At 35.9% G+C, this 25662-nt stretch overlaps 1 protein-coding gene across 1 annotated transcript in view; it reads right to left on the reverse strand.

Annotated features, from left to right (window-relative positions):
- The window catches only part of MARCHF1 (membrane associated ring-CH-type finger 1), a gene marked incomplete at its 5' end in the record, with an annotated part of 91937 nt that overhangs the window by 47624 nt on the left and 18651 nt on the right, over nucleotides 1-25662 (reverse strand). The window lies entirely within an intron of this gene.

The raw sequence follows: 25662 nt of genomic DNA on the forward strand, positions 1-25662 counted from the left end.
GATTGTGAGTGCAACAGAGTTTCTCTTCCTCTATTTTTCTTCAGTATGGCTGCTGACTGTACAATGGAAAACAGCTCAACAAATAAACCATTACAATATTCATGTGAACTACATCACTAAATGTTGAAAAATGTTCTGTAAGAAATTAATGTTAGCACCTAACTACCGTTGGTTTATTTTACAGGTTTTTTTTAACATTATTTTGAGTGAAAGATTAATGTATCATCACAGCTTCTCATGAAAACAAGTACTCTTATATGAAGAGGGACGTTTCATGACGACAAATAATAAAATCAACCTAGTTACACTGGACACATCCCTGCTCAAAAAGTTGAATTCATCCTTTCAGGAAAATTAAAACAGTACTAGATGACTTCCTGGTCAGACATGTTCTAAGAGCAACAAATTGTAACCAGTCATAGATGTAGTTCAATTTAACACCTAGCCCTCCATCCTCTCCCTCTCATGCAAAACCACATGTACATAAAGCAACACCATAGGCTGAAATCCATTCATAAAGTGTATGTTGAATAGCTACATTTCTATAGCACAATGTTGGGTTTTTTTTCTGGTAATCCAAAGAAGGAAGTGAAGCAGTGGTTCAATCATTTGTTCAGTATTTACAATTCCCCAGTTTCATTTACAGCGAAAAAGCAAAAGATATTTTAGAAACAATGCTCATCCCCTTGGTAAATGCATGTTTCTTAAGGACGTCATGGAAATATTTTTCTCAGCACTGAGAATGTAGGTTCTAACCTACATTCATTCAGGTGAAATATTCATATAGGCAAGATTGATTTTTACCTAGAAAGGGTTGAACTAGATACCATTTGTGCAAGTTCGTTAGATAACCTACTTGAGGGAACAGGAACAAAACCCAAAGCAGACCTTTCACCTGTGCAGCTTAACTTGCAATGCATGCATCACTGTGGCAGGTAGACACATACATTAATAATACATACATGTCCACAAAAGGCTTTCAATGTGACTATGACCCACCTCTCCTCATCCTTCATTTAAAGAACTATGGAAAAAAAGAAGCTGACAAAGAGGTTAAATTTCCTACCCCATTAATGCACACATCTAGTCTAGAAATTAGTATTTCCCCAATAATGTGTAGCACAGAACATTTTTGCAATGGCAAAATGACCAAAAAAAAAAGTTAGGCAATTTGTCAGCAAACATTTAGGAAAAAACACTTTGCCATTTTTATATTTAAAATGTTGCTTCAACCTCAACACCAGTAAGCACAACCATATGAAAAACAGTTTCAAATCTACTTGTTATTTCATATACCTGCTGTATCTCTCTTCCTTCAGACTGTAGGTAGCTTATGTTTTTGTTCCTCAGCACCATCAATTTTTTGCACTGCAAATCTTAATATACTGAACTCTCTCTCTTTTTACTTTGTCTTCACTAGAACTAAGTAGCACAATGAACTCTTGCCTTCAAAAAACCAGTATCGCTGAACTCCCTGACCATACTTAAGTCCTGAGAATTAGCTGGTAATACCAGCTAATTCTCAGGACTTAACCATCTTCAGGTTTGTGTGTCAGAATTTCTTCTTTTTTTAGGAAGAAATAAAAAAAGAAAAAATTGAAGTTATAAACTCATTTATTGTATCTTGTCCTTGAGGTTGGCCCTGCTTTGAACAGAAAAGTGAACAAGATGATTCCTTCTGACCTGAAATATTCTGTGATTAAAATATTACTTCTGTGATATATTAGCTTCGGTAATAAATTAATAATTGCTCATCCTTTCTAGACAACATTAAATATATGCAGTTTTGAACATCTTCATTTATATCCATAGGAAATACACTTTGGATATTTTGCATCAATGTTCAGAGAAGCTCTGCTTTGACCTCAAAATAATAGAAGTTATAGACCTATGAAATTCATTCCCCTTTTGTGGTTAGAAATTATGAACAGGGGTCATAGCTGAGACACTCCCTGCTAAAAGCATGCAGCCTTTATCCTCCATCACTTGGACTAAAGAAATATTTTGTATTTTCTGACGGTGTAGTGAACTCTGGAACTCTAGCTTCCTTTCTTTTAACAATCTGTCATCCAAGATTCATTTTCAAAATCCGTTTCCTGTCTACAGTTCTCTAGGCTTTTTATGTGATCCATTCTTCACTATGGCACATACCTCCTTCACTTTGGCTACAACAAGCTCCTGACTCCTTAACTGAAAACTCCTAGCATCCACACTCTGCAAAGTACTAGCTCATACACCGAATGGTCTAAGCTGAGAGAGAGTGCTAGCTCTACAGCTTTTCAAAAAATAAATGAACAAATAAATTTAATCATAATTTCCAAGTTCAGGTATTTCATGGTGATTTATCCTGAAGAGCATATAAATAAAACACAAAATGTTGCATTAAATTACCGTACATAAATCCAAGATAGAATTCTTCATTCAATTTCACATCGAATGTGCATGACTGTTCATACAAAGAAAGAACAGAATAGAGAAGTTATAGCAAAATCTCTTTTGAAATGTGTCCTTAAGGAAATTGTGTGCTTTTATTTTAATGGTTTATGTTTACAAAGTACTCACATTGTTAAGAATAACTGATTCCTTTTCTTACTATAAGTGAAGAGGAACTATCTTTATTGAAGGATGTTTTTCCTGTAAGCTTGCTAAACAGTAATAAAAAGATGGGTTTTTTTTCCATACATTCAATATTAATTTACATTTGAAAGGTTATAGCCAAAGAAATATATGTTCAAACATCTCTACATATTTTTGTGCATCAGGGAAATGTCTCATTATGTCCTTCCAATCAGACTATTTCAAAGAAAGTAGCATTCACCTTACAGAAACTGTAACTATTCCACTGGAATATGAAGAAAAAGCAGTCTGTGTTTGTAAATTTCCTATGAATTCAGTTTTACCAAGATCATTTACAAGGATATCACTGAAAATGCAATTTAGCCTTCAATATAAATTCTGAGAGGAAGACAAAAGAAATAACGCCATGAAATTTCAGATTACGCATGTCCATAAAACTGCTTTGGGAGGAATGGTATACGCACCTATCCCACCACATTATACTAAGAAAACAACTCTGTATGTAATAAGGAATTAAAATAATTAAAAATAAAGTAATTGCAAAATCTGTTCTTTTTGTGACAGTAAATCACCTCCTAAAATTTCATTTCAGCACAAGACTGGGTTCTTGAACTGATATTATTTGCAGCGACCAGTTTAAATTTAAGCCCATTAAACTTTCTGATGCTTAAAGTTACAGTTTTTCCCAACTTGCAAATATGACTTACATTGTTTACAAACAGATTTTTACTAAAGCAAGAGAATAAAACTCTGGTCCGGTAGAGGAACAGGGTAATAATAACAAATTCCTAAAATACTGCTGTGAACAGTTCAGGCGCTCATTCTAAAGAGGAAAGTGATAGATTAGCTGGTTGCTTTCTGACTCACACTAAATATTCATACGCAAAGTTAATGATTTTAAGTCTTGTTGGGAAGCAAAGCATATTTCAAACTAACTAATCCATTTGTCTGGTTTCTTTCCTTTAGCTGCCCCTTGCTCTGCTCTAGCTCCGAGCATCACTCGGGCTGACCCGGGCAGCTTGCTAACGGATTGGACTTCATCTCTCTGAGGAGAGCACAATAGCATCAAGAACTAATCACAGGATCTCAAAAGCAGCAACTTCTGTCACACACATACACCCAACCCCCCCGCCCCAAATAAAACACCTTTGCACAAAATATTTCTCCTTTGTTTTCTTTTCTGTGGGCTCTAACCTTTGCTGCCCAGCGGTGCAACGTGCCGCTTCACACATCTGCACGCAGTCCTCAGGCTCGGAGCTCTACCCACGGCTGTAACAACGGAGTTTGTTCTAGAAGTCATGTCACAACGTATCACAAAAATAAATGTCTCCTAAACGTAAGCAAAGCACAAGCCAAACAAACGCGGTTTTGCCTGACTGAAGACCCCTTCCACCTCGCCCCCCCCACTGCAGCCGCACAGGAGCCGCCCCTTCCAGCACCTTTTCACTTCTGGAATTTTGAACAGGAGCGGAAATGACTTTCACTTTACAGCCCGAGCTGTCAGATACGTAGATGATCTCAGTTAGCAATGCCAGTGGCTGGAAGTCTAAAGAGCGGGAATTAACGCTATTAAAATTGATGTGTGGACTCGACATATTTATTTCAATACCTTAACGTGAAAATGGAAAGACAAAAACACAAAACAGGCGACATTTGCTTTAACCGATAAGCAAAAACGCCATAATTAACTAAGACATAAACACACTGTGTAATTACTGGGCATCAGGCATAATTTGACTGTGAAACCCAGAATGTTCTCAATACCAAAGAACAGCTGGGTTCAAAGTGCCAACTCACAGATGAAAAGTCTGCTGGGAATACTGAAGACTGAATTAAAGCAATACCAAATTAAAATAATAATGAAATATAAATAATAATAACTTATTAGAACAAATACAAGTATATACATATTTATTTATGACTATTTGTACGAAGATGATAATGACAGTGTTACTACTGACAGAGCATACAACTTGCCTCTTGGCCAGTTTGGACTTGGACAGCCTTTTCTCTAGGGGAAAGGAGGGGCAGGGGGAAATCAGTCGCTGGTGATTAACAACTTTCAGAGTAACTGGCAATTTCTAAACAGCTTTGATGTGGGGAATTTGCGTCCTGGAAGGAACTCAAAGCAGACCTTAGCCCTAAAAATAATACTGAGAAAGCAGCTCACCATGAATTGACAGTTATCTTTTATTATTAATGGAATTATTTTCTCTGCTGTTATATATTTTAGCTAATTTTTTCATACTTTCAAATATTCAACAGTTAGCCATATAACTCCTCTTATAAATGAATTATACCACTAAATCGCCAAATATAGAATTATTGGTAGATAAGTCTGTAATTGAAAATGTAAGAAAATTTATCTCCCTTCTTTGTAAACAAATAACTTGCCATTCTAATAAATTTTAAATTCACTAAGAAGTTCAACATTCATGTCATATCACCTACGAGGTCACTAGAGAAAAAGCCTGTGGAGAAGGTAAATCTAAAGAGACTGAAGGTCTCTATTGCAAAGCACAGCTGTGCAAAACCAGTCGATTATCACAAAGCTTCTGAGGATGCCGAAGCATTTCAAACATGCCATTCTGACTATCATCTGTGGAAACAGACTATATAACACAGCCTGACAAAGTTGTTAGTTTTATTACCCTAGAAGTTGACTATCTTCCATCTTTATATGTGGGTGGAAGAGTATATAGCAACGATCAAGGAACCTCCTTATTAGCAGTCTGTTGGGTAACCTTACATAAGAATAATATACAGGTGCTTTACTTGTCATATTCCCTGTAACTTATTTTGCACCTAAGATACCTTTGTGGCCAGATTTGCAGCACATAAACCCATAAAAATCACATGTTGTTACTTTCACTGCAATAAGGTTTGGAGTTAAACATTTTAGGAAGTTAGGAAGCTGCAGTGTAGCAGCTTTATTTTAGCATAAGCTGCTAATAAGCATGATTAATCTATCAGAATCTGATCCACCATCCTTTTGATTTGCAAATGCTAATTACAATTTAATAAGGCTCAGGGCAATTTCCATCACAGGCTAAGATGAGTCAATAGCATGCTTGCTGTTACAATATAAGGGTTTCACAGTGATGCTTCTACCTGCAATTACATGGACAACTTCCATGTTACACCATTCGGTTACTTTCTTTGTATTGCACAGATGTACAAGGTCAATACTGTTTTAGAAATGGGAATAAATACACCACTATATTAAAAAAAAATCTAGCACTGAATCAGCCTTGAAACACAGCACAGGCATGCACAGAATAGAGTCAGAAAGTTGGAAATAAGTTCAACACAAATCAGTAAACAGACAATGTGTGTCATGTAGCTGCCCTTGACTGATCATGAGATAAGAAGCTAGCCGGAACCTTTTATTGGAATATTATTTCTGGAAATGCCTAATACTAATGAGAATAAGGTTAAGGGAACAAAAATGAAAACAAAAAAAGAAGAGATTTCAGAAGATCAACATATAAGGGTGAGCAAGAGTCTTACAACAAATAAGCCATACACAGTAGTCAAAGGGTCTTGCTCATTAGTACCTCCTGCTTTCTAGGAGCAAAGTGAACTTGTTCCTACCGCATTTAAGATAACCAAGCACTGAGGGCTGGAAGCGGCTCTGATTTCCTTCTCTACCTGCAGACCAAGAGGAGCCATTTAATTCCGTTCAGAGGCTGAATACCATCATGTCCTTTCCCTCACTGAATGCAAGAAAAGAACTTGAAACTGATCTAAAAACCATCTTTCACATTTTCCTGCTGCAGATTACATACTTATTCATCCAAGTCAACAAAATGCAGTGCAACAATCCATCCCCAGCCCCGCATGACTCAAGATCTGAGAACTTGAACAAGTTACCGCAGGGGAAGTTTCCAAGGTAAGCTATTTTATGAAGTTCCAGCGTATAAAAAAATATCACAAATTGCATACATATCCTTCAGCAATAGAACATACTTTGGAAAGTATAATTGAAGCAGACAAGATGCTATCACACCCTGACTTGAAGTATGATACGTTTCTACGTCCAAAGCATCAAATTATTAAAATACCAAAGAGAATTGAGGGGATTTGTAGAAACAAGTGTGAATAAAAAATACTGGTATTTTGCATTGTTCAATACAGTGCATCACAGTTTTGATAAATCTCTCCACTTACCTCTGCTAGGAGGTGAAACATATATGTTGCTCAGGATAGACGTGGGCAATAAGCAACACATGGTTGTGTGGCAACAGCCGGGTGCCAGTGGATCTTTCTGCCTCCTTGATCTAAGGCAATACAGCAAATTGCACCTACTGGCCAAGAGGTTCATGGTACTCTTCTTTTTGAAAAGGAACCAGTGTTGTATCAACCAGCTCATTTTCAAATGACACCATCCATCGGAAACTATGGACACCAATATCCTAACCAGTGTCTAGGTTAACATACTGTAACAAAACATAGTTTCACATGACTGGTTTAATTTCTTAAGTAGATGTGAAATTTCCGTGCACTCCTACTTTCACCCATTGAATTCATCAGCTGACTGACAGTATCAAGATTTTTTTTTTTTAAGCTAACCAGGTTTCATTTACCCTTTTGATTACTTTATCGTTAAAGAAAAATCACAAGCATTTAATCCAAGGTTGTTCTCTATGATTAGGTATTCTAAATCACTCTTAGTATGCAAAAATACGCATCTAAAATAGCATCTGTCCTTTTCAACTCAGGAACTCTTTGGTGAACACCAAGCATCAAACATAATACAGCCTGAAAAATCTACTGTAATTAGCTGCCTTTGCTCTTCAGTTTATATCTTGGGGGGGGGGGGAGGGGGGGGAGAAAAAAGGCTGCCAAAATGATAGTTCTTAGTACCACTTTTCTAACAAGATACACGTGATTCCTGTCTTTATCCAAAGCTGACCACATAGTTAAAAATTAAACGCTACAAAGACAGATATTGAACAAGTGAAACTTGTCATTACCTTCTTATTAAAAAGTCACAAGGAAAAAGCATAGGAAGACTATAATTTAAAAACCTACAAGCTGCTGGTCTGTACTCTAATAACATACCTTGGTTATTCCTTCAAAACAGATGGAATACTATTTGCAAATGGAACTAAAAGAAAAAAACGCAAAGAGGGATAATATTAATAATTAAAACTGAAGAAAAAATTACAAAAATAAGTAAATAAAAATAGAGAAAGGCAAATACAAAGGAAAAGAGATGGAATGAAAAATAAACATGGGAAAACGTTTTCCCCATTATGTCAAAATATGGAACCACATAAAAAGTAAAATTTTTCCTACGCATACATGCATTTAAAATGGCTAGTTCTTTGGAGTCAAAAGAGTAACCTACAGGGAGGGAGAGTAATTGCATGAATCCATTACTGTTAGTTTTTCACCAGAGCACTGTGTGCCTATTGACACAATACAAGGCTCTAACTTCTCTGACACAGCATCTATAGATGATTTAGTTGTCACATTTAGAAATAAATCTTGGCCTACAAACATCTTACTGATGTTTTTGTTTTCCACTGCTATTTGCCAAGATACCTCTTTTCAGCAAAAATAGACAGCTTTTTATTATTACTATTGTATCAATGTCTAACTACAGCTTGTTTTATTTCTACCATCTCACTACATTAATCAGAGCACCTTAGTTATAACAGGTAGCAATATCATTTGTGACAGATTTCCATATGTCAAAACCACCTTCTGCTGCTTGGTTGCTAATGTCTAAATTTCCTGGCAATTATAAACAACCTGCATGATTGCACTAACACTTGACTTACATTCATTTATTACTGGAGACATACTATGGGAGATTTTGTGTTTGTGTGTTGTTGATAAAGATACCTCACTCTGGAAAATTGCAAGTCTTATTTTATAACTTTTTTCTTGGCATTACTCAGCTATAGAAAATGAAGACAAGCACTAATTTCTACGTTTTTTTTCCTATAAAATACAAATGCTGCAAACAGCCTGCAGGCTTTACTTTGTCAATCTGTTTTGCTAATGTATGACTATCAGTTCAGCTTTGCTTTATTGCTTCTACATAGGTGTGACACATATGTCACTGTACATGTCTTGTTTTCAAATATGAAAAAACCAACTGTTTAATTATCACATATTTTCACATGGTGTTATCCTCCTTGAATGAGTTTGAGACATGGACCAAGAAAGTGACATAGAAACCTCCTCCCTATGACATCAAATTATCATTTTGTCTCTCTCCTAAGATGAACAGAAATGCAACACAATAAATTTAACTGCAGCACTTAAAACACTTTCTTAAACCAAATGGTTCTATCATTTACACATAACTATCATTTACAGATAATATATGAATATATTTAGGCATTTCCAACCTTGATCAATAAAGATCTGTTTTTTCATTTTATCTTGTACAGCACGATAAAACCTTAGTACACTAGCCACTAAATTTATTTTCCAAAGCTCCTAGTAAATAATGAAACTTTGCTTTTCCATAAGACTCTCAGTGAGTCTAAAGAGAAGACCTGGTCTTTTCATCACCATGTTGAACTTCAATCAATGTTTGTTCCACTAGCAGTCTGAATGGTCTTTATTTTTCTCTTATGAGTGACATTCTTTCCTCATTCTTCAGAATGTTTCCCCAAACATCTGGTCTTGGCAATTCATAGTACGATATGCACTCAGTTTTCTCTTTGTTAAGTATGACTGTATGCAGATTTTTTTAATTGAAAAGACAAACTAACTTCTTTCAGAAGCCGGAATTCAGAGGTGACTCTGTTGTCTGCCAGTTATTGTGACCTACTGGATTCCAGTCAATTAGTACCAGAGATGAAAGACTCTGGGTGGCCAAGTACTTGTCTAAAAGCCAAATATATATCAAAGGAAAAAAGATTAATTAAATGCACAAAGTCAAAATTCCTCAATTCAGAGCTATAAAATATACCTGATTATGTGCTGTTTATTGAAATATCGCTATTTTTATACCTTTCATCCAATTACAAGTTTTAGGTCTTCAGTATCCATTTAATTCAAACTCCTCCAAGTAAAAGGGAAAATGAAAGGAAATAGCAATTTCTCCAGTCGTCTGAAGGATATCCCAGCATTCAAATCTTTTAAAGTACAGGTGCTATTTTTCATTGGCCAATGTGATTCATTATCGAGCCTAAACCCACTGATCTCCAACTGCAACAAGCATAGGAGCAAAACTATAAATAATTAAGTTCTTGACCATAACCACTAAGTGTTAAGTCACAATGCTAAGAAAAAAAATAATGGAACAGAACTGGACAAAGAACAATACTGTTTGACTATCCACCTGGCTTCTGATATGCAGCAAACCTGTATCTCCAGGATCTCCATGTGCATCACAGAAATGTAAGCAGACCAGTAGAGCTCATAGAAAATGCTGACATTAGGTAAGAGTAGAATTAAGAGAATTTATGTTGAACCCTGGTGGTCAGGGTTGTTACTGCCGGATGCAGCTGAAAAAATCAGAAATAATACAATCACAGAATCTTTGGGTTGGAAGGGACCTTTAAGGTCATCTAGTCCAATCCCCCTGCAATGAGCGGGGACATCTTCAACTACATCAGGTTGCTCAGAGCCTCGTCCAACCTGACCTTGAATGTCTCCACGGATGATGTGACCAGCTGAATAATTTAATTCTGTATGAACAGGCCCAGATTCAAAGGCCCGTAAGTCCTAGTGCTACAGTCTAGCATGTCTGAAACCTTACAACCACAAGCTGAAAATAACAAATGTAAGGACATGAAGGAGTTTCATGCCAGCTGAATCTCAGATGTGCATAGATTCCACAGATACATTCATCAGCATCTTTCCTACATCTTCTGGAAAACTCAAAATTCATCTTAATGCTAGATTAACTGAGGTTAATAAATAATTAAACAGTTTGGGGCTTATAGTTTAAATTAATTATCTACCTATTAGTTTATTCATTAGGTAGTTTGTAATTTTCAACATAAATTTTGAACATTGCAACTCATTCCTCTTTAAACATCAAAGCAAAATACAAACTTTGTTGCCTGAATGACAAAACTCCTATAAAAGTTCTTTTCAATAAAGCTCTATATGAAAGTTCATGGAGTGATATATTTATTCACACTAAAAAGTGTAGAAAATTTGGAGGAAAGACAGCTTCAAGTTAGAATACACATCTACAACAACCTCTCTGCTTTAGAACTAACACTGAAGTTAATTCAAATCTTATTTCCATGTACTTTGATCCAGTGATCGCCATCCTTCATAAATGATGGGATCCATCATCAAGGTAATACAAACTTTCCTACTGTGAAGTTTTCATATACGCTATCACAAACCTTTATTACAGAAACAATCATTTTTGTTTACAGGTAAGCTTTGTCTGATACACATCTCTGAAGTTACTGAGTCTTCTCATAAATTAATAGTAGTATATTACTGCACAAACCCAGAAACGTGTCATTTACTACAGTCATAGAAGCTCTTCAAAGGACAAAGAGTAGATCCTTGTTTCAGTTACATCTGGAGTATTTGAGTACAGCAAGGTTCAGGATCCAGGCCGCAATTATTTTTTTCCTCTGCTTTCTGAAATATTCAGTATTTTCATTAAAGGAAGGATTCTGTGGAAATTACAATTAAATTGGGCTGCTTCTTAGAACTCACAAGCCTACCTATTGCTATATATTCATTCATTCAGAGGATGGAGAGAAACTATTATACAAAAGGTTTTTTGTTTTTTCTTTAGAACTATGCTAATGTTTAATTAAAAGGCTAGATCTTGTTCCTATTTTCAATGTAAAATATTGCAAGTAAAAAGAAATGTGGAACACAGGATACACCTATTTCTTAGAAGACTTGACTAGCAAGTCATACATATTCATGACAGAAGCTTTCTACAGGTCTTTTATTCCGTCAGACGTGACCTACATATTCAGTCTCAAAGCTCTGTTGAGAGATGGACATGTACAAAACATCACTTACTGATTACTCCTTCTTAGCAGATTTTGTTATAACAGAAATCTCTCGGATGGGAAGAGGAACACCAAGGCAGAAAGAAGGAAGATGGTTGGGGAAAATGGATAATGAGGGGACTGTCCTGGGGAAGAGAAAATGCTACCCTAGCTTAGGTAAGGAAAGATTTTATTGTTGAGAGCACAACTTCTAATTCCAGATGTGACTAATAAATGAATGGACAGAAAAATAAAACTGAAATATAAGAAGCTGCTCTGCCAGGGTATCTGATTAGCAATAATGCAAAGACATTGTAGGTAGTTGTTAATTGCTCCCAGTCAGACCTTCATGCCTAATAAAAAAAGTCCTTGGCATAATTAGGACAGATAATAATTCAAACTTTCCCAGAGTGGATATAAATAACTACTTACCAGAATAAAGAATAGACTATATTTATTTTATTCATATCTGTTAATTACTGCATAGAATTTAGACTAATGTGTTGGGAGTAACATCCTGACACTGTAATTAACTTGAGTATTTGCACACAATAATCTATGCATTTACGTATGTCTGTCTTCAAAGGCTCAAGCTGTTAAAAACACCACTGAAATTATCTAGTCTCTTATTCATGAAACATTTTAATTACCGTCTTAGATATCAGTTAATACCTTATGCTTTGCTTTTCTTCCATTACTGGAGGCAACAGTGAAGCATGTGTGATTCCATTCTATTCTTTTCTGTGCTTTCTCACCAAGGAATCCTGCTTTTCTTAGTCACAACACATAATGTGAAATAACACTACACACAAATCACTATTGTCATTTTCTAAACAGATAACACACTTCCTCTCATTTCACTACCGCAGGGCCTTCAATTGATAAATGCTTGAGATTTTGAGTCTTCGGTGCACTTCCAAATTTCCAGCAGTGCATGTTGGAAAGGACTTCAAGTACAGTTATACTATCTTAAGAAAATAAACAATATTCTGCCACTTGTATCCGAGGCAGGTATTTAACTGGTGACTTAGCATCAACTGGAACCAGGTCCACTGAAGATCTGGCTCATTCCTCTCAGGTAGTGGTCCACACTTTGCAATGTGATGCTCACAGGATGTCCGCAGCAACATGTTATCTTTCAGATTTTTGGGAACCAGGCCTCCCAGCTCTAGCATACTTTGGCTTATGCAGCTATAAAAATGCAGATGGTATTCAGGTGATCCTCTTTTAGATCAAAAACACCCTGAATTTTTTCCTCCTATACAGAAACATTGCTCTTGCCAACTATTGCTACAAAGCAGCAAAACAGGGCTTTCACAATCTGAGATCCTAGAGAAGAAATTATTACAGAGAAGGGCCTCAGAGAAAGGATTAAGGATTCAATTTTCAGTCTTGATTTTTTAATGAAGCATTTAACTGATTACAAATGCCGACTGATCAAGCAAAGACAATGCAAAGGGATTAAATCTGGTTTTCTTTCTTTATTTGCTTCCAGAGTTTAGTTTCTCTTAAAATAGCACACAAACCAATTCCACAGAACTTGTTTGTGTTTTAACTTGGAAGGGCCATGGAAGACTACCATAGCAAGCTGGAAAAGAGGACAGGTTAGGGAAAATGTCAATAGAGAAGCAGATGTCTTTGCTACTCCCATTTCACAATGAAGACAAAGTATGAAAATGTAATTTCAATATTCCAATTTTGGTCTACCTTAGTTCTTTCCAAGCTCAGCTGTGTGCTTCACTGCTTCCGTAATAAACTTTTCCTTTTGTCTAATTCTGGACAATTCTAATGTTTCTGGATATCAATGATCCACTATTCCTGCATGGCTCCTAGTAGTATTTAAAACATACGGTTTCTTGAATATGTTTCAAACATGTATCCTGGTTGGGAGGTTAATTAAACTATGATTCTATCTGTTTTTCCAGTTGTAAAGGTCAGTATCCAGATTTAATCTACATTGAAATGAAACTAACCTTTTGCATTCAAAGACAACAGATGTGCTAAAACCACTGAACTGTGTTACAGCCAAGCACTACAGCACATAACTCTGCTTACTCATCCACATTAGAGACCAGCCGAGGAGGGCAGATAAGGACAAACTGATAGAAATTCTGAATGTGGTGCCGATTAGCAGGATGAGGAATATAATCTCATACTGTGATTAGATGAAGAAATTTTACTCGCAATAAAAGATGAAAATCTAATCCCCAATAACAACAGCTCTGATATGATTTCTCTTTTAAAATCAGTGCATCATAGTTGGAAAGGATAGTGAAAGTCCTCTCCCCTTCACAGTGCATGCAAAAGACAGTCACAACTACAGTCGCTGTGAACATGAACACCTGAGCCATCCAAATTCTCTCAGCCTGTACAACTCATAGTTAACACGAACTGAGATCACTTCCTTCCCTACACTATGCATTATGCTTCCCAGGGAAGTAGGATTAAAATATGCTCAGAAGGCCCAGATAAAAGACAGAAGATTAAGTGTTACACAGATAAAATACGTTAAGCCTCTGTGATGTAAAGTATCTATAAGGCAAAGTACAATAGCTCTTTATATAAGGAGATGCGTGTGGGAGAGAAGCCATGTAAACGTCCCCAGCTCTCCCTCATACAAAAGACAACGTTATATCCCTGGAGCCAGTCTCTCACTATGATATGTTCTCGTGGTGCAAGTAATTGGCCTCTGCAATTAACTGGAAGGAAGAACTAGCACAGCTATATTTTCTTCCCTTCTCAGGTCTGCATATGAGCTGCTCAGCAAGAATCTCCACAGCATAAGGAGAGAGAAAGTGAGATTAGCTCATAATTGCAGAAACATTAGGGGATGCTTCCAGTTAAAAAACCTGAAAAGAGCCTTGCTGTCCCTCCATTCTCTCCTTTCAAGAATCAGCACCAGGAGCTGTGAATGGGCTCTGGAAGATGCAAGGAAGAAATCCCCATCCTGTCTCTGAGATGCTCAGTCAGCAGCACGAATCTATTCTTCCACTTTAAACATAAAAAGAAATTATATTTTTACACCACTTCACTTCTGCATTGCACTCCAAGCTGAATTCCTGCTCTTTAAGTGCCACAGCACATGCAGCTTTGAGTTCATATTTATATTAACCTTCCAGTTCAGTTTTATAGTGCACTTCTCCAAGGTCTATAATTGGTACATGTTCTTTTGTACTATGAAAACATGAAACATGAGCAGAGAATGAAAAACCGTATGTCTTTTACATGTACCTACTGGAATCTGAGAGGAGATGTTGGGATACCAGTAACTTCCCTTGCATCCTAAAATAAATATGTTCCAATCCCTATAGTTTATTTAGCTACTTAATATAGTCAAACATTCACTCGATAATCCATTAAGGTGCTCCCTTTACCAGCAGTGAGTCAGGCATCCAAGTTGTGCACTGATCTCCATGGCAACAAGCTTGTATATTTGGCAACTAAAAAAACCTGGCAAATCAAGGGTAATTTCCTCTCCTCTTTTACTCTCAGGCACTTCAAAAAGCATAAAAAGGAAATAATGAGAAATATAGTAAATGGCTCATGATATTTTTTGTGATGAAAATGGCACAAACCAGAACCACCATGAAAACGCAGCATTTTTCAGAGTAATTTATTTCAATGAATTAATTATGACAAGAATCATACCTGTCAAATGAACGTTAGCTGATGAATTGCGCATTTGCAATGTACTGTAAACTGCCAGCTCTGCTGTAACAACCACTGTAGAGAAAATCCACTATACAGTATACTGTATACTCAGGCTAGCCAAAATTTAAAAAAAAAAAGCACTTTTCTCCCAAAGGTTCGTTGCCTTTGTCACACCTTTGCAAATTCATCTTGGCCACCATTTAAAAATTATTTTCTTATTAACCATTGACCATCTGTCTTCTTTTCCTCTATCATGGTTCTTAAGCTTCCTGTAAGACAGTTTATCGATTAAGCTAACCAAAGCAAGCAAAAACTCTTTTCTGAGACATTTCTCTGTATTTAGCTGATAGAATAATTGTTGAGCAATGGGTAACCTATCCAGGTCTGACTGTGTCTCTGCAGCACTTCATATTCTGTTTAGCACTGACAAGTCAAATTCAGATATAACAAAAAAGTACTATTAATCTAGGCTGTACATATACCTGTTCAAAAGTGCAGAGAAATTAATAGTAATAGTCATCCCTATGAAAATGACTGAGTTTTGTCTATACCCCTTTGGAGCTCAAATTCTTCAAGGCGAAATTCTGCGTCTTGGCTCATGAAGCAATTAGACAAGACATTTTTTTCTTGCCTTAGTGTCTATATATTGTTCCAGACTTCAAAATTTGAGAATTTTGGGTAAATTTTCACACTGCATTTAGTACCCTTTAGTGTTGAAAAAACTGAATGTACAGCTGTGAAAGAATCCTACAAAAAGCTGAAGTTGTGTCCATGTGATAAAAATATGAAGAAATCCACCCTCTGGGTGATTATATTGAAAAAGATATGGGGCGGGAGGGGAAGAGACAATGAGCAACAATTTGCCAAAGGCATAAACATTCACACTGATCCTCTTTATTCCTCCAAACACAAGAAGAGCGACAAGTGTGCTGGAAAATTTGTATGGTCAATAGATGGAGTGGCCTCTGCACAAGAAACAACTAAATAAACGATAACCATTCAAACTAGAAGAGGGACAACTGAGTTGAAATGTGATAGAGGGCCACAAAATTGTAAGAGGCATAGAAAATAGGAAATTATTTTCCAGTCTACTAGTACAAGAACAAGAGAACATCAAATCAAACTAGCTGGAAATAGGTTCAGAACAAAGTAAATACCGTAAGTGGCTAATGTTTAATAAGCACATCAGAAATTTTTAAAAGCTTGCAGAGGATCAAAAAGTGACCAGACAGACTCGCAGAAGAAGGGGAACTGTTCAAGGGAAACAGATAAAAAATTACTTCTTGGCCAGGAATTCCCTGAACTCCAATTTACTGGATGCCAGGAGAATATTCTGGGGAGCCATGCTAACAGCTGATGCTCTTACCTTATCCTTCCTGTAGCGTTCACAATTAGCCATTGTCTGAGATAGTACTCCGGGCTACACGGGCTTTTAGTTTGTCTTCATTTGGACCTTCTTGCATTGATAAGCATAGAGTGGCTAATTCTAAGACTGAAATTTGTCATTTCAGTTACCAAGATGAGAACATTTCACACTAGTCAATAAAACTGTTGTACAATATTACATATGACAGTATTTCACTAATTCATTCCTGGAAGATATCTTTGCAAACGTAAAGCAAATTATTTAGCTCCCACTAACTTAACTGTGAGGACACAATTTTTTATGTAAATGTGAAAACTTGCAGTGAATCATAGATTGCTAATTCATCTGTATTTGGGAAAGTTCCTGGGGAGTATAAAGAGTCTGTGTATAAAAAAATTAAAAGGACTTGAGATTTAGTCCTTTGTCCATAGCTTTGTCCACATTTTATTCCTCACAGAACAAGTACAGAGTAAATTAAACAGTAAGTCTTTACTTTTGCTGAATAACATTTTGAAAAAATATTACCATTTATAAGGAAACTAACTGAATTATTCACAATAGCTGTGCAAAAAAACCATATCCTATATAAAAGGGTTATAAATACCACATAATGTAACTCAGATTATCTTTGATTATGTTTTTAGTATTTAGTTGTCCAATTTGTCCTTAATTGAAAAAAAAAGATTAAAAACTTGTTTTTCATTTAAAAAAATAAACAGCATCATGCCAGCATACGATATCAGACTAGTAGCGAGAAAAATATGAAAGTATCTGAGCATCCTCATGACACTTATATTTTTACCAAGTTTCAAAGCTAGTATATCCTCACATTCTGCTTAAGGTACCACTTTACACAGCATGTTCCTGCTCTTTACATCGCAACCCCAAAAATATCAGGTATGTAAAGTAGCAGACAATAATCCTTTTAGCACTGAGGTACCAAAACCAGAACCTAAATCCCCAGTTGTTATCCTAAAATTCACTGGTGCACATGTAGCTAAAGATTTTTATAGTAGCAGGCCTTATTCTGCAGGTTCTAAATCTTTAATCAGACTTTGTAACATTTATTTAATGGGAGGTATATAAAGAATAACTCAACTTTTCCAACATTCCTGTGATTACAATGCAGAAGTTAGTCAACAGAAACTAGCATAAACACCTATAGATACCATCACACAATCATATTACACACTGTCTGCAGTTATTAATAGAGATGGTTGAGATTTTTTTTCAATTTTCTGTTTAGTATTCCTTAAAATAAAATCATTTCATACCCATTAGTGTTTGAAGAAAACTGATTTTGGAAAGGGTTCCTACTCACCTAACGAGAGGTTAGTAGGTAGAATTAGCTTATCCAACTGTGAGTCTTGGATGCTACTCCCTGTTGTGTCTGATTCAAACCACAAAACTACTAGCTCTCCTGGGGTAATGCTAGTCTGTTTCTGGGGAAGAAAAAAAGGGGGGAAAAAGAAAAGAAAGTCCTATTTTCACCCTATTCTGAATATGAGAATTATTTTTGTTGTTGTCAGATGTAGGTAGGGGTTTTTTCACACAGTACACTTTGAAAAACTTCACTTGCCACTCCAATATAGTTCTGAAGTAACTTGCATTTAGACACTTCTGATATGTTACTTCTCCGTGAGATAAAGGAGAATCATCATCAGAGACTGTATCCATTTAATAAATTGCTTGCTAATGGGCAGGATAATTAACAGTAAGCAGTTCTCATTCTAATTTACAGGTCACATATATGCATACAGAATACTAGTGTATAGCACACTAGCAGCTACCTCCTTTCTTCCAAGAACCTTAATGTGCTGATTTGTTTATCAAAATTTTCAGTAAAGTTTATTTAAATCCTTTGACTTTTATAAAGACTTTTGATGAAGGATTATCACACAGATAAACAGAAACCTAGTAAAGAATAGAAGATTGCCAGATACACTTTGAGAAATAAAACCAGATGCTAAACAGTGATGTGGGAATATAATTTTACATGCTGCCACCAGAAGGAGAGGGAGAGGGAAGCAGTTATGCCATGCATACTTCATGTTCTGTGACTCCTGAGAATAATTATTCTGAAAACCCTGATGAGTAGATTAGTGCTATAAAAGGTCATTAGACATTACACTGAGTATTGCAGGAAACTTGAAGGAATTAAATGAACAAACAAGAAATCAGAACAAATAAAATAAAAAAATAGCTCATCTCTATTAGTTGTACAAACTTAATAGTCCTAATTCATAGCTCTACAAGCCCCTAAGATGGAAAGAGATTTCAAAGGAAACATTTAAAGAAGGATGCACAGGCTCAGTGGTTTTGGGGAAATAGAGGGAACTATAAAAAATATGGACAATCATTAATTATGTCTTAGCAGTCTCTTGCGCCGACATTTGGTTTTTTTTCCAGGAAAGAAAGGGAAGAAGATTTACTCCACATGAGGCAGGGAAAGACCTCCACATTTTGGTACTGGCAAAATGATAATCCAGCCCAACCATAAAATGAAATCATGCACGCGATACAGTGCATCACACTTGTCCTTCTGGGAACTGAATGATACCCCGTTAGTCAACTTGTCCCTTCTGGAACTCTAAATTTTTCCATCGTTCCCAATTAAGTGTCATCTTTACACTGTTACTCAGATCATAATGGAAAATACTGCATTATGAGAAAGTTATAGTACTCCCAAAACAGTTCGCCATGCCATTCAGTATGTGTATCATTTTCTGCTACTTCTGAAGTAACATACCTTTAACTCTCCTTGAGCTGAACTGTTACTTCCAATTTGGTTACTACTTTTTTTCTCAGGCTTTAAAGATTAAGCTCAGTCCTCAAGATTTAATCCAAATCTTTTTGAGTCACAATTTTTGAAGTGTGGTCAAAATACACAAAGCATTCTACATGTTTTCTCTAGGGTTTACTACTGATTTACATACTGTCATTACAGCTTCTGCAGTACTATTTACTCTCTCATTTAATATATATATTCTCATGCTTATCATTTCACTGAATTTAGTTTTTAATCCCAAGGATGATTCCCCTGAGGAGTTCATAACAGCACACTGACCACTTTTCTGAAAGAGTTAGTTCTGGATGCTGTAAAATCTATTTTAAATTCCAGTATCTAACTTCCAGTATTTTCAGTGGTAAACAGACACAAAAACCCCCAACTAAGTGGCTTTGCACCATCCTTTCTACTTTTTATATCACGTAACAGGAAGCTCCTTATTGAACTTTCAGCTTCTGTACAAAGCAATTAATTTCTAGCTGATAACTTTATTTCTTTACTTCCCTGCATCCTTCGTTCTTTTCAAGTTAAAAAGGGTAATTGCTGTTCTTGTTAAATGATACATTTGTTTTAGCACAGTTTTTTGTATAAGGCAACTTTTAATCCAAAGTCTTCAATAGCAGGTTTCTTTATAATCCTTTACTTTAATGACACTAAAAGGAAGACGAACGCTTTCTGAAAAGTATCAGGAAAATGTTACCGTTGTTGTGTTAGGCACTGATGAGATCACATCTCGAATAGCATGTACAAGGACAGACACATAAGAAAGATTAATTGAAACTGGAACAGGGGCAGAAACGCCAGTAGAATCATTAGAGAAATGGAAAGCCTACTCTCCAAGAGAGGCTTGAAGAGTTTGACTGCTTTAGATTAGCAAAATGATGCCTGAGATGGGATATTTGCTATGTATAAATACTTCTGCAGTAGATAACTAAGGACAGGAAAAGTTAAGACAAGCCACAGTTTGCACAAAATAAATGGGTATAAAGTATCCCCAGGGTATATTTAGACGAGACACAGAAGATTCTTAATTGTTAGAAAAATAACTTCCCAGTAAAAAGAGAAAAAAATATACCTGTTTGACAATCAGTTTAAAAATACTGTGAAAATTATAACAGCGGGTGACTGAACTCAATAATGGAGAAAGTCCCCACTAGACATATATCTTACCGTGGAAAGAATGTTTTGTAGTTTTCATTAGAGAAAGTATGTCATTTTTTTAACAAAATGGTTGCTTAGTAGGAAAAACTTTTCTTAAACCAGTCTGCCTTCCAATGGAAAAAAATTTTTTTTAAATTTTCAAAGTATTAATGCCAACAAAATAAAAAATTTTGTTTTAAACTTGGCCAACACCTACAATAATGAATTGCCTGTGGAATACTTCCAATGAAAAAAATTACCAAGCTTCAGTTTTGGAAGTCCTATGAAGCATAACATGGCATAGGCACTTTATTGCCATCTGCTCTCAAGCAACTCTGTGAAGTTATGCCCTCTCAGACTTCAGACTGTGTGTATCAAGACAGCTCATTAAACATTTTGTAAGATGTAATATGCAAAATGCAGTATAAGGCAGGCAGTCATAGAGACTAACGTGAATATGAAAAACCTTCAAGAGGCTTGAAGTTCCCCTGTTTCAAACATAAAAGCTCCATTTTCAACTAAAAGCTTAGATGCGCTTTTATTAAAATCGGTAGAAAGAGCTCAGTTTTCAGGAAGACCGCCACCTTTTCTAACACTAGACATTTTAAGAACAGGCTTCAGGAACATGATAGAAAGTTACATACTATAGCCAAAATGTAAATCTGGTGCTAAAAGGAACCTGAGATTAATAGTTTGGGGTTTTTTTTCTCTAATCTATTACTTCCTTCACACTGAATAATCTCTTAGTATCAGCAGAAGTTATTATCTTCCTTAGTTAACCAGTTTAATTGTCCTCTTTTGACTTGATAGAAACAAAATAATTAACAAACATCATTTGCATAATCCTTGACTCCGTATCTCCTGAACATTTTCAGAACCACTCAAGGACCTTATTAGTCACAGAAAAGATTTGGGCTTTTCTAAGCTGGCATTTCTCTTCGCTCACCTATAGGCTATTTCTATGCATTATCACTTTTTGCTTTCCCAAATACATTTTTGAGTTTTTCATCTTGCCTTACTGACACTAAACACCACAACAGAACTGAGCTTTAAAACTGTGTTTGTGGATAGTCACTCCAATGCAATTTTAAGTTTAGGTAGTTTAACTAGGATTATGCCCAAGAGTGACCATCCTTCCTAGACATCCTACTAAATAATTTTTAAGATTTGAATATACAGAATTATGCATAAATTTTGGAATATTTCCCAATACAGAGTCGGCATTCGCATCAAATAAAAATCTGATCTAAATGCGCATCAGTCACACGCCTTCTGAAAACTAAACCAACATCATTCAAATCGAACTTCTACCGAGACACTTTTCAGGTGGGAGTCCTGCTAGACACACGCACTTGAGATGCAAGTGCAGAACCACCACATCTCACTGATCCTGGGTCGCAGGCACCACAGCAGAAGGACCCACAGAGCTGTAGTACACGAGGCAAGGTCAGTGAGACCCAAGCATAAAGCATTTTTTCATACCAGAGTAATACATGGGCCCTGGCTACCTGAGGTAGGGATTGCTCACTGGCTTTTAGCATTTGTTTTATTCCGACACAGCTGCTTAAGTTTCATTCGGCGCACTTCAGTTGGCTTGCGCAACGCCATTTCACAAGCAAATGAAATATATCTGCGCTTCTCCTTACGTATTGCTTCTGCTGGTCTCTAAACATGGTATGTTACTTCAGAGGATTCAGAGAGATATTTAGCAGGGTCTCAAGTGTGATTTAATTACATTATACTGTTGGCATGTGTACATTAAATGAGTCTGGTACTTTCTGCCTTGTAAAGTGATGTTCTGTTAAATTTTAAAATTAATTAATAGTATCTGTAATAAATATCCATTTTTTCAAGTTTTCTTTAGAATAACTGTCAATAAAACTATTTTTATTCAGATAAATACTTGCATTTAAAATATTCCCTACAACAAAAATCTGTTATTCCTGGCTAGGTCATGACACTTGCACCTTGCAAGACATTTCAAATAAAATTTTATAATACTATGAATCCTTGACTGCCCTCCTCTTTTTAAAGTTAATTCTGTTATTCAAATCTTACTCTAAAAAGTTAATATTAAAAGTATAAAAATAAACTAAATTCTGTCCTGCTCATTTTTAAATACCACAATTCAAGTAAATATGACAAACTGGACTGACTCCTCCATTATTTTTAGTGAATTTTACATCTTGGTATTACTATAAAACTTTGAAGGAGCACTATTTTCAATTCAACCCATGGGAGAAACTAGGCAGTAAAAAGCCTGTAAGGGAGACTTGATTAGACAACATTCACCTATTAATAAAAAGATGTGTTTTATTCATGGGAAAAGGTTTCTTCTCCCCTTGCAGCATTTCTATACTGCACAGATGATTCCACATCTGTCGGTTCAGCTGACATGAAATTACAGACAACACAAACTATTCCAAAATCTGTACCACACTCACAATCTTATTGCCTAGGATTCATTTATATTCAACTGTCTAATATGTTGCAAACACCAATATACATCTGCTTTGATTTTGTAACACCATGCATTTCACTAGTATGTTACTATAAAACACGTCTAAGTTGCAAGCTATACCATAAAAACCTGTATCTTAGGATACTGCAGAATATCTAAACTGTATTCTTTGTTTATTCTATTGAGCTTTTGGATGTAGCATTGGAATTCATTGTTTGATTTGGGTGCAATGATGAGCACCCAAATAAAAACAAAACAGAACTCTGACATACTGTTAGAACTCTGATTCACCCAACCTAAACCAGAAATTGAGAAACACACCTAACTTGTGACAGCAGCACAATGTTGTAACCAACAAAGTTTTACCTTCCAAATGAAACCATGCCCAGTGGCCTATGCATTATGGCACTCCTTTAAACTGGCAGAATACCAAAATCAGAGTCTGACAAATAATCAAGTTCAGCTAATTTCATGGTTTTGACTACCCACTGCTGACATGAGATTGTGATGACTTTGCAGCATACAGTAAGGTAAAAAGTTGAAGGACGCCATGTTTTAGTCTTCCATGAATGAAGAAAACCCAGCAAGGCTGTAGCAGGCAGCACCTGAAAGGAACATGTTCTGGTTTGATCATACACCTTCCCTTAGTTACTAATGAACAGGCAGGGAGAAAACACGTTTTCTTCTTTTTTAAGAGAATCTTGCTTACACATCCACAACACAGGGACTGGCTCCGCTGACATGTCCTGGCAGATTGCAATGCAGGACACATGAAGATTTGTACATTAGCGTATTATCTCCTCTCTGTGCTCAGCATTCCGCTTACTGTTATCAACCAAATGCAATGGTGCCACTGGTGGTTCACTCAGACTCGATTTACAATAGAGAAAATAACATCTAAAATTCCCATTCAATTGGTAACAACATCAAAAGCTTTAATGCAAATCTACACATTCACTGTAAAGCCTCAGCTTGACTGATCTGAATTGCCTATCATTTTGGTTTCATTTATTTCACTAGTAAATTGAATCCTGCTATGTGGGCATGGCTATGTAGCCACATAATTGTAATGAAGTCATTGTAATACTGGAAATACAAAAATTAATAGAAAGTGCCTGATCATGCGCTCATGATCAGAGTGAATGCTACCACCAGCATTCATTATGAGTCCTGCGCCAGCCTATTGTCAGAAGCCTGGAACTTGAGTGTGCCCTGAAAACTCTCAGATCTATTTTTAAGTCAACGTCTGTTTAATAAAAAAAAAATAGCAACCCTGCACATACCCTAACCCCTAGCCAAACAGCCTGGGCATGCTTAGGGCTACTAAAATAAGAATAATAATTTTAAAAGTGGATTTTTAATATTAGTTTACCTTTTTTGTAAACAGCTCGTTTTGCTTCTTCAAAAATTCCATGTACTTGAATCACTCTGCAAATTCCTGTGCTGACTGAGCTTAAAAAAGTAGGGTATAATATGGCAAAATTATTCATTATTTTTATGGATAAATTTGGGAACACAGGTGCTCTTGCTGCGGCCACGGGAGACTTGTTAAGTTTCCCATTAGTCGTAAGCAATGTAAAATTTGTGTCTCGGCTTATTTTCAAATACTTCAGTATTAGAAAAGGGAAATCATAAAGAAAATTAATATATACCTGAATAGTTTAGTTACTGTGTTATTTTTAAATTACTGAAGTATGACATGACCTTAAATAGAAGGTATTTGATCATGCAGCTGGAAGTAGCTTTACTTATACTGCAGTGCTGACATTTTCATACACACAAACTACCCAGTATATGTTCATATTTAGCAATTTAACAGAAACTCAGTATCTTTTTTTCAACTCACTAGATTACTGGAATTAATAATTTTTTATAATCTAATATCTTACTGTGTACCTGATAAAATTAGTATTATTGTTAACAAGAACCTTGACAACTTAGCTTGGAACTGATGAAACCTAACATACTTCAGCACAGTATGCATATAACAGAGCAAGAAATTCTTAAATAGTTATAGAAGTATAAACATTATAAAAAACATACATTTTATTGACAACTGTAAACTATTTACTAGATAACTGGTTGAAAATGTTGCATTTATACATCCTAATGCCTGTGTGACAGAGAACAGCAAAAAGCACATTTAACTTTCCTCCTAATATATAAAGACCCAAGCTATTTCTAAAACAGGTTTGAATGCTTCAAAAATGCTTGAAGATTCTCTGACAAAATCCAAGCAGCTCGTTTCTAAAGAAGTGTAATTCCACTTAGAAATCTTGCCACAAAGTACTCTGAGGCTGCTGTTATAAGATACCAAAGAGATACAATTAAATAATAATTTAAAACGAATAGAAGACATAAATAAAAAATATGCTTCTAAATGCAAGTATACTAGTTAAGGGACTGCACAATTAAGAACAGGCACAAAAAATAACATAAAATATGGAATCATACAAAAACTCTGCCCTGTGACAGTATATGCATTGCCTATGCACTTCTAACCAAAAAAATAAACATCATGCCTCCAAGTGAGGGATAAATAAGTTAAAGAGTGTAAACGAAACAGGTCACCTGTGGTCCTAGCTTCAGGATTAGTCTGACAATACTCTGCTGCTTTCACATACAGCCTGCATTCAGTCCTTTCCCCTTCCAACAGCTGCCCATCTTTATCTCCACTCTTTTAGCTCTTCATCACATTAAAATCACATCAAAAATGTTAATTATTATTCTCCAGTGAGAG

Source organism: Phaethon aethereus, assembly GCF_964289735.1.
Source record: "Phaethon aethereus genome assembly, chromosome: 4".
Taxonomy (NCBI): Eukaryota; Metazoa; Chordata; class Aves; order Phaethontiformes; family Phaethontidae; genus Phaethon; species Phaethon aethereus.